Source organism: Anolis sagrei, chromosome 1 (genome assembly GCF_037176765.1).
Source record: "Anolis sagrei isolate rAnoSag1 chromosome 1, rAnoSag1.mat, whole genome shotgun sequence".
Classification (NCBI taxonomy): domain Eukaryota; kingdom Metazoa; phylum Chordata; class Lepidosauria; order Squamata; family Dactyloidae; genus Anolis; species Anolis sagrei.
This window is the reverse complement of record NC_090021.1, coordinates 154,871,963-154,882,974: the sequence shown is the minus strand read 5'-3', so window position 1 is coordinate 154,882,974 and position 11,012 is coordinate 154,871,963. Positions and strand designations below refer to the sequence as shown.

The 11,012-nt window shown below is 37.1% G+C and overlaps 1 long non-coding RNA gene across 1 annotated transcript; it reads left to right on the top strand.

Annotated features, from left to right (window-relative positions):
- Positions 1–1,665: 1,665 nt before the first annotated feature.
- Positions 1,666–10,788, top strand: LOC132780545 (uncharacterized). Its single transcript, XR_010910112.1, has 2 exons — positions 1,666–1,967; positions 10,626–10,788. It is a non-coding gene; the product is annotated as an uncharacterized lncRNA (long non-coding RNA).
- The last annotated feature ends 224 nt before the right edge of the window (positions 10,789–11,012 follow it).

Genomic DNA, 11,012 nt, shown 5'->3' with positions numbered 1-11,012 from the left:
GGTAATTTACCTGGCCCTTGCTCAGGGTCAACCAATGTATGAAATAACTTGAAAGCAAACAACAACAACAGCAACAACAATCCTATCTCATCAGCCAAAAGCAGGCCCACACCTCCCAATGACATAGTAATATGTTTATATTTGTTAAAAATGTTCTTCATTTTAATTATTGTATTGTTTTTAAGTGTTATTCGCACTACAAATAAGATATGTGCAGTGTGCATAGGAATTCATGGCCCTCTCTTTAAATAGTTTGAGGACCCCTGGTGTAGAGTTTGAAATGCACTGAGCTGCACAATATGGCCATATATGATGCACTCCTCACTGCATTATAAGTCACTAGCTGTCCCCTGCCAGGCATTGCTGTGGCCCAGTCTGTTGATCTGAAAAATAAAGTAATGAGAAAGTGTTGGTTTCTAATATATGTAACTTTTTATGCTTGTGGGAAAACAGTATTTCTTGCTATTTCTTTGTCAGTGTTGATGTGGAGAGTGTCTGGTTTGCCTACTCTGGAATATGCAACATAGAACTGGCCTTCTTTAGGGGTCCCTTTCAAATCTATGATACTATATCTCTCTCTCTGTGTGAATCATATCTATCTATCTATCTATCTATCTATCTATCTATCTATATCTATGGCTGGTTGGCTCTTTGTCAGGAGGGCTTTAATTATGTTTTCTTGCCCTGATGAAGGGAGTTGGATTGGATGGCCTTAAGTATTTTCTGTTGATCATGGGGGTTCTGTGTGGGAAGTTTGTCCCCATTCTGTCATTTGTGGGGTTCAGAATGTTCTTTGATTGTAGGTGAACTGTGAATCCCAGTGACTACAAGTCCCACATGTCAAGGTCTATTTCCTCCAAACTCCATCTGTGTTCATATTTGGGCATATTGAGTGCTTGTGCCAGGTTTGGTCCAGATCCATCATTGCTTGAGTCCACATTGCTCTCTAGATGTAGGTGAACTACAACTCCAAAACTCAAGGTCAATGCCCACCAAACCCTTCCAGTATTTTCTGTTGTTCATGGGAGTCCTGTATGCCCTGGTTGGTTCAGTTCCATCGTTGGTGGGGTTCAGAATGCTCTTTGATTATATAAATCCCAGCAACTACAACTCCCAAATGACAAAATCATAATTTTTTTGTGTGATGGTCACTCCTTGTGTTGTGAGACGTTTTGTTGCCATTTTGGTGTGCTTTCCTTCATTGGTTCTTTTGTTTTTAAGGAACTCATTATGCACAGAGCTTATATATATATATATATATATATATATATATATATATATATATATATAATTATTATATAATTATATGGCCAGTGTAGACCACATCATTATATGCTCAGTGTAGAGTTTGAAATGCTTTGTTTTTAAGGAATTCATTATGCACAGAGCATATATATATATATATATATATATATATAAAATACATTATTATTATTATTATTATTATTATTATTATTATTATTTGGTCACTGTAGACCACATCATTATATGGTCAGTGTGTAGAGTTTGAAATGCACTGAGCTGCACTATATGGCCATATATGATGCACTCCGCACTGCATTATAAGTCATTATATGCCTCAATATAAGTCAACCATAAGCTTTGGACCAGGTCAAAAAATGCCTATAGAGACAGAAATGCAGCAACAGGCTCCGGCATCAGCCATCAAGCCTGTTCCTCTGAAAAGGACGGGGAGGGTGGCTGGAAAGGGCTTCTTTCCCACAGGGCTCTCCCTTGGCTTCCCTTTGAGTGGGTCTTTTTGGAAAGGGGGCGAAAGCAGACCTGGGATGGGAGGTCTAGGGCAGAAAGCGGTCTCACTCTGAGCTCCAGAGCCTGCAAAAGTGAAGGAGAAATCGTGAGAGAGAAGCCCCCCTCCCGCCCTCTTGGAAAACCGAGCCACCTCTGGGCGAAAACCCTGCCCGACTTCTTTCTGGCGGAGGAGTTCCACCCGCGACGTGGCTTCTCAGGTAAGACAATCCGGGGTTGGATAGGGGTCCCCTCCTGTCGCTTAGTGGGTCGCCCCAAAGCTTCCGTCCCAGGCCCTGGAGGCGTTTACAGACCCATTACGGCGGCCGGACAACTTGTTTGCACAAAGCTCATCCCGGATAAGACTTTCCTTGTCATTACAGCCTACTATTGGATCTTTGACTCTTGTGAACGCCAAGCGACGTCCGCCCAAGTTGGGGTGCCAGAGGCTTCAGGGCCAGAACAGGCTACGAATAGTGTGTATTTTCAAAAAACTTTACCCCTGTAGAGTGCCAATCCCCGGGGTTTTCCAGGGCCTCGTTCCCGAATAAAGTGTTTTTCGGATTGCTGCTTGCATCTTGACGAGGTTTCATGTTGTGTCCCTCGTTTGGGGACACTAGCCCTTTGCTACAGGCTCTGAAAGAGTCCCAAGGGGTCCCCCCACCCCCAAGGATTAATCCAGAGGAAGCAACCAGGATGCAATTATTATTATTATTATTATTATTATTAGAAACACAACAAGAGTTCACACAGACACTCTATATTATTATTGTTGTTGTTGTTGTTGTTGTTGTTGTTACTATTATTATTATTATTAGAAACACAAAATGCAAATGGGATTGTATTGAAGAGCAACTAGGATTATATTGATACTATATATATATATCTATATCTAGTTGCACTTTGATACAATATATAGAATCCCAGTTGCACTTTGATACAATATATGGAATCCCAGTTGCAGTTTAATACAATATATAATCCTAGTTGCTCTTCAATAGTAATAATAATAATATTATTAGAAACACAAAATGAGTCCACAGCAGACACTTATTATTATTATTATTATTATTATTATTATTATTAGAAACACAAAATGCAAATGGGATTGTATTGAAGAGCAACTAGGATTATATTGATACTATATATATATCTATATCTAGTTGCACTTTGATAGAATATATATAATCCCAGTTGATGTTTGATACAATATATGTAATCCCAGTTGCAGTTTAATACAATATATAATCCTAGTTGCTCTTCAATAGCAATAATAATAATTACTATTATTAGAAACACAACAAGATGAGTCCACTGCAGACACTCTATTATATTATTATTATTATTTAATTATTATTATTATTATTTATTATCATTATTATTATCATTATTATTATTATTATTATTATTATTTATGGACTAAAGTGAGATCCTTTCCTAAGAAAGCTGCAAAGTAATGGGTATGTATCTCAGGACTTGAGTGCAACATATACATTTATTAAAAGTGATAGCCATTCCTTAGAAAGTTGCTAAGTAATACACATGCACACATATATCAGCATTTTATATACATATATGTATGTGTGTGTGTGTGTATATGTATGTATATAACCCAGGTAGCACTTTAATACAATATATATATAATTCTAGTTGCACTTTAATACAGGATATATAATCCCAGTTGCACTTTGATACAATATATATATAATTCTAGTTGCTCTTTGATGCAATATATATAAAATCCTACTAGCACTTTGATATTATATATAATTCTAGTTGCACTTTGATACAATATATATAATCCTAGTTGCACTTTAATACAATATATGTAATCCAGTTGCAGTTTAATACAATATATAATCCTAGTTGCTCTTCAATACAGTCCCAGTTGCACTTTAAAGCAACATGTATAAGCCTGGTTGGACTTTAATACAATATTTGTAATCCGAGTTATACCTTAATACAATATGTTTAATCCCAGTTGCTCTTCAATACAACATATATAACCCCAGTTGGACTTTAATACAAAATATGTAATCCCAGCTGCACTTCAATACAATATATAGTTGCTCTTCAATACAACACATATAATCCCAGTTGCAGCTTAATGCAACAGGTCCACGGTTACTCTTCAGTTGCACTTTAATACATTATATGTAATCCTAGTTGCAGTTTAATACAATCTATGTCATCCCAATGACACTTTAATGCAACGGGTATAATCCCAGTCACATTCAAATATAATATAATATAATAAATATATATAATCCCAATTGTTATTTAATACAGCCTATATAACCCCAGTTGAACTTTAATACAAGTTGCATTTTAATGGAACATGTGTAACCCTGGTTGCTCTTTAATACAATATATACAGTATAATCCCAGTTATACTTTAATACAACATGTATAATCCCAGTTGGGTTGTCGTTTTTTCGGGCTATATGTTCTAGAAGCATTCTTTCCTGACGTTTCGCCTGCATCTATGGCAGGCATCCTCAGAGGTTGTGAGGTCCCAGTTGCTTGTCAATACAATATATATATATATATATATATATATATATATATATAGAACCCTAGTTGCACTATAATACAATACAATACTATATAGAACCCTAGTTGCACTTTAATACATTAGATGTAATCCCAGTTGCACTTTAATACAACTAGGATGATATATATTGTATTAAAGTGCAACTAGGATGATATACATTGTATCAAAGTGCAACTAGGATTATATACATTGTATCAAAGTATAACTAGGATTATACATATTGTATCACAGTGCAACTGGGATTATATACATTGTATCAAAGTGTAACTAGGGTTATATATATATTGTATCAAAGTGCAACTAGGATTATATATATTGTATCAAAATGCAACTAGGATTATATATATTGTATCAAAGTGCAACTAGGATTATATATATTGTATCACAGTGCTACTTGGATTATATATATTGTATCAAAGTGCAACTAGGATTATATACATTGTATCAAAGTGCAACTAGGATTATATATATTGTATCAAAGTGCAACCGGGGTTATATATATATATAAAGTGCTGATATATGTGTGTATGTGTATTACTTAGCAACTTACTAAGGAATGGCTATCACTTTTAATAAATGCATATTTATGAGATACATACCCATTACTCTGCAGCTTTCTTAGGAAAGGCTCTCACTTCAGTCCATCCTAAATAATAATAATAATAATAATAATAATAATAATAATAATATTAAAGAGTGTCTGCTGTGGACTCATCTTGTATCAAAGTGCAACTAGGATTATATACATTGTATTAAAGTGCAACTAGAATGTAATCCGAATTACACTTTAATGCAACGTGTATACTCCCAGTCGCATTTTAATCCAATAGATTGTATTAATTGCTCTTTAATACAGTTTATAGAACCCTAGTTGCACTTGAATACAAGCTATAGAATGCAATATAATGCAACATATCTAAGCTCAGTGTCACTTTAATGCAGCGTGTTATCATCTCAGTTGCAAACCTGGCCCAAATCAATGGGATTACTTTAGAGTAAGTGGCACAGGATTTGTACCCCCTAAAGAAGGGTCCAAACTCCTATATCTTTGGGTTGCAGCTTCCCAAGGAAAGGTTCTCCCTTTCAGAAGACGGGAATACGTGGGGAGGGGGAAACAAATAGAAGAAAACAGATTGGCAAGGCGGAGGGGAGATAATGAAGGAATGCCGCAGCAGAGAAGAGTTGGAAGTGATAGGAGAGAAAGAGGGGGGGGGGGGAGGAGAGTCAAACGCTTCCTGAACCTCCTGAAGGTATTTCAAGACCCATTAAAGGCCAGGACCTGAGAAGGTGGTCCTCGAAGGAGGTGAGTTGGGGAGGAAGAAGGGAAGATGAGCCGAGTGGAGGGGATTTCGTGGGGGCGAAACAAAAGCGCGCCTGGTCCGGTTCAGGAGTCAACCAGAGGTCAGCTGGCTCTGGGGGCCAAAGGGAGAGAGGGAGGGGGCAAAGGGGGAAAAGGGGGCCCAGGCATTGGGCAGCCAGGGGAGAAAAGAAGCAGCCCTGCTCTATTCAGAGAGAGAGAGAGGGAGAGAGGGATGGAGAAAGCGGAGGAGGGGAAGCTTGTCGGCTGTTTAACATAATTACCAGCTCTGACATTTGCAGAAGTTATCGCGGCCTTTTATTAATTAAATGGAGGGCTTCATAAAAGATTCCTCATAAAATGGACGGTTGTCTTAAAACTTTCTAAACAGGGCTATAATTTTGAAAAAGGAGGGAGAGAGGAGCAGCAGGAGGATGGAAGGAACTGGGGAATGAGTTAGAAAAGCCTTGACTTTTACCGAAGTTCGGAAAGTTTTCCTTGCACACACACAAAAATAGAAAAAATAGGGAAAAAATATAGAAAAAATAGAAAAAAAAGAAAAACAGAAAAACAGGAACAAAGAAAAAAAGGAAAAAAAAAGAAAAAAGGAAAAAAGAAATAAATTAAAAAAGAAATAAATTTAAAAAATTAAAAATAGAAAAAATAGAAAAATAGGAAAAAAGGAAAAGAAGAAATAAACTAAAAAAGAAATAAATTAAAAAATTAAAAAATAGAAAAAGTAGAAAAATAGGAAAAAGGACAAAAAAAATAAATTAAAAAGAAATAAATTAAATTAATTAAAAATAGAAAAAATAGGAAAAAAGAAAAAAAGGAAAAAAGAAATAAATTTAAAAAAGAAATAAATTAAAAAATTTAAAAATAGAAAAAATAGAAAAATAGAAAAAAGGACAAAAGAAATAAATTAAAAAAGAAATAAATTAAAAAAATTAAAAATAGAAAAATAGAAAAATAGAAAAAAGAAAAACAGAAACAAAGAAAAAAAGAAATAAACTAAAAATAATTAAAAAAGAAAAAAGTTTAAACAATTAAAAAAGAAACAAAGAAAAACAGAAAAAAATTAAAAAAGAAAAAAGAAAAAAGTTTAAAAAAATTAAAAAAGATTTTTTTAAAAAAAGAAAAAGAAAAACAGAAAAGATTTTTTTAAAAAAAAGAAACAAAGAAAAACAGAAAAGATTTTTTTTAAAAAAAAGAAAAAAAAGGAAAAAAAGAATTTAAAAAAATGGAAAAAAGGAAAAAAGAAGAAGAAAAGAGGGATCCTCTCACTTCTGCAGGAGTCTACCGTGTACCATGCAGCTGTGGACAAGTCTACATAGGGACCACCAAACGCAGCATTGCCCAAACACGCATCAAGGAACATGAAAGACACTGCAGACTATAAGAGAGGAGATTCCATCTGAACATGACTGTGAGAGCCATTCAGCAGTGGAACTCTCTGCCCTGGAGTGTGGTGGAGGCTCCTTCTTTGGAAGCTTTTAAACAGAGGCTGGATGGCCATCTCTCAGGGGTGCTTTGAATGCAATATTCCTGCTTCTTGGCAGGGGGTTGGACTAGATGGCCCATGAGGTCTCTTCCAACTCTTTGATTCTATGATTCTATAACTACTTCAACCAGAGAAATCAGCCATAGCAGAGCACCTGATGAACCAACCTGGACACAGCATATTATTTGAGAACACAGAAATGCTGGACCACTCTCACAACCACAATGTCAGACTACACAGAGAAGTCATTGAAATCCACAAGCATGTGGACAATTTCAACAGAAAGGAGGAAACCATGAAAATGAACAAAATCTGGCTACCAGTATTAAAAAAAACTCTAAAATTACAACAGCACAGCAACAGAGAGGAAACAAACAAGGACATCTAATCACCTCTCAACAAAAGATTGCCCCAGGCACTGCCAGGCAATCAAATGCTAATCAAGGTGGTCAGTTGAAACATTCACTCCTAGCTCCAGCAGAGAAAAGCTCTTTGCCCCACCCCAGCCATTCCACAGATATATAAATCCATTTTTCCTACTTCCAACAGACCTCACTACCTCTGAGGATGCTTGTCACAGATGCAGGCGAAACGTCAGGAGAAAAATTGCCTCCAGAACATGGCCATATAGCCCGGAAAAACCTACAACAACCCAGTGATTCCGGCCATGAAAGCCTTCGACAATACAAGAAGAAAAAGTTTCGACATCCCCGTTTTCCCCTTTCTAAGAAGATCCATACTGGGTTGTTGTAGGTTTTTCCGGGCTATATGGCCATGTTCTACTTCCAGCAGACCTCACTACCTCTGAGGATGTTTGCCATAGATGCAGACCAAACATCAGGAGAGAATGCCTCTAGACCATGGCCATATAGCCCGGAAAAACCTACAACAACCCAGTGATTCCGGCCATGAAAGCCTTCGACAATACAAGATCCATACTTTTGTGTGTGTTTCACAAAAGCTTGTGTAAGTCTGGGGGCAAATGACCATCTCCAAAGAGGTGCCCCAACTCCTTGAGAGGAATTCTCCGAGCTGTACAAATGCGGGAGCTTTTAATGAAGAGAGAAAATGTTCTTTGACACTTTCGACAGGAATAAATCAATCCATTGCATGAGACTCTCGAAATATACACACACATCTATATAAATAAAAATGTAATGTGGGTTGTTGTAGGTTTTTTCGGGCTATATGGCCATGTCCTAGTGGCATTCTCTCCTGACGTTTCGCCTACATCTATGGCACACTCATCTATATAAATACTCATCTATATAAACACACACTCATCTATATAAATAAAAATGTAATGTGGGTTCTTGTAGGTTTTTTCGAGCTATATGGCCATGTTCTAGTGGCATTCTCTCCTGACGTTTCGCCTGCATCTATGGCACACTCATCTATATAAATACTCATCTATATAAACACACAGTCATCTATATAAATAAAAACGTAATGTGGATTGTTGTAGGGTTTTTTCGGGCTATATGGCCATGTTCTAGTGGCATTCTCTCCTGACATTTCGCCTGCATCTATGGCACACTCATCTATATAAATACTCATCTATATAAACACACACTCATCTATATAAAGAAAAATGTAATGTGGGTTGTTGTAGGTTTTTTCGGGCTATATGGCCATGTTCTAGTGGCATTCCCTCCTGACGTTTCGCCTGCATCTATGGCAAGCATCCTCAGAGGTCTGTTGGAACTAGGAAAAAGGGTTTATATGTGCTTGCCACAGATACAGGCGAAACGTCAGGAGAGAATGCCTCTAGACGATGGCCATACAGCCCGAAAAAACCTACAACAACCCAGTGATTCCGGCCATGAAAGCCTTCGACAATACAATGTAAGGTTTGTTTGTGGGATTAACATAACTCCAAAACCACTGGACGAATTGACACCAAATTTGGACATAATACACCTATCAGGCCAACGAGGGACCATCACTCATAAAAACACTGAAAAACAGAGTGGAAGAGACTTTAAAAGGCAAAAAACAAGAAAATTTACATTACAATACGTGCACAAAACCACATATATACACAAACACACATATCTACACATAAACGCATATATACATACACAAAACGCATATACACAGACTGGGCCACAGCAACGGATGGCAGGGGACGGCTAGTGTGTATATATGTGTGTATGTATGTATGTAGATCCGACTTACCCCCCCCCCCCTTCTCTCTCTATATATATAGAGTCGGGGATAAGTCGGATCTACACAATCCAGATTATTAAAACAGATCATCCACATGGAAGTGGGTTATATGAGTCTACACTGCCATATCAATTCCAGATAATCTGCTTTGAATCGGATTATATGGCAGTGTAGACTCATATAATCCGGTTCAAAGCAATATCTATACTCCCAGTTATACTTTAATACAATATGCATAATCCCAGTTGCTCTTCAATACAATATAATTCCAGTTGCTCGCCCATACAACATATCAGTTGGACTTTTAATACAATATAATAATAATAATAATGATAATATGGAATCCCACCTGCACATTAAGACAATATATATGATTTCCTTGGATAATATGGGTTATAGGGCTGTGTAGGTCCAGCCTCGTCTTGGTGTAGTAGTTTCAGCCGATGGGCTCTTCCACACAGCCCTATATCCCAGAATATCAAGGCAGAAAATCCCACATTATCTGAGTGTGGAGTCAAATAACCCAGTTCAAAGCAGATAATGTGGGATTTTCTGCCTTGACATTCTGGGATATAGGGCTATGTGGAAGGGCCCCCGGATGATCTGCTTTGAACCGGATTATATGGCAGTGTAGACTCAGATAATCCAGTTCAAAGCATGTGGATAATCTGATTTGATCATCTGGATTATATAACAGTGTAGAAGGTGCCCTAAGAGTAGTAAACATTGTTATTTAAAATAATAATAAAAATAATGGGTTGTTGTAGGTTTTTCCGGGCTATATGGCCATGTTCTGGAGGCAATTTTTCTCCTGACGTTTCGCCTGCATCTATGGCAAGCATCCTCAGAGGTAGTGAGGTCTAATAATAATAATAATAATAATAATAATAATAATAATAATAATACATCAACTAGACTCTTGGGAAGTGTTCGACTTGTGATTTTGAGATATCTGAGTTTTTGTGTCAGTAATATAATAATAATAATAATAATAATAATTTATCTATAGCCTGTCCTATCTCCCCTGGGGACTCAGGGCTGTTTAAAAACAGAGAAACCATTGAAATCCACAAGCATGTGGACCATTTCGAAAGAAAGGAGGAAACCATGAAAATGAACAAAATCTGGTTAACTAGTATTTAAAAACTCTAAAATCAGAACAGTAAACAAAGAACAATACTAAAAAGAGCAGGGAATTTCCATAGAAGAATCAATCAGGGCCAGCGAATACCTCCCAACAAAGGATCCCCCCAGACAGGAAGCAGCCAGGCTTTGAACCTGCAAGGCCATTCAATGCCAATCAAGCTGAAACACTCACAATTGCCTCAAACAGATCAGAATTCTTTCTGCCTCCCTAGTTTCCAACAGACCTCACAACCTCTGAGGATGCCTGCCATAGATGTGGGCGAAACGTCAGGAGAGAATGCTGCTGGGACATGAAAACTCACAACAACCCAACAAGTTTGAATATTTGCATTTATTGCCATTGAAATAAATCAATTAAAAAATCGTGGTCGGTAATTCAGATTCCCCTTCTGGTTGCCTATGGATGATAATAATGATCACCATATTAATTAAGAACGTTAATTGATAAGGTTCTAATCAAAGCCGCTCCGTCCTCAGTGATTTCAAACCTGCTCGGCCGCCGAGAGTTTGAAGGCTTGGAGCGTTTCCGCCGCCTACTGGACACAAGGAGAACTGCAGCCTTTTTCTCACGGAGAGAAAAGTTGGGGAGAAAAGTTCCT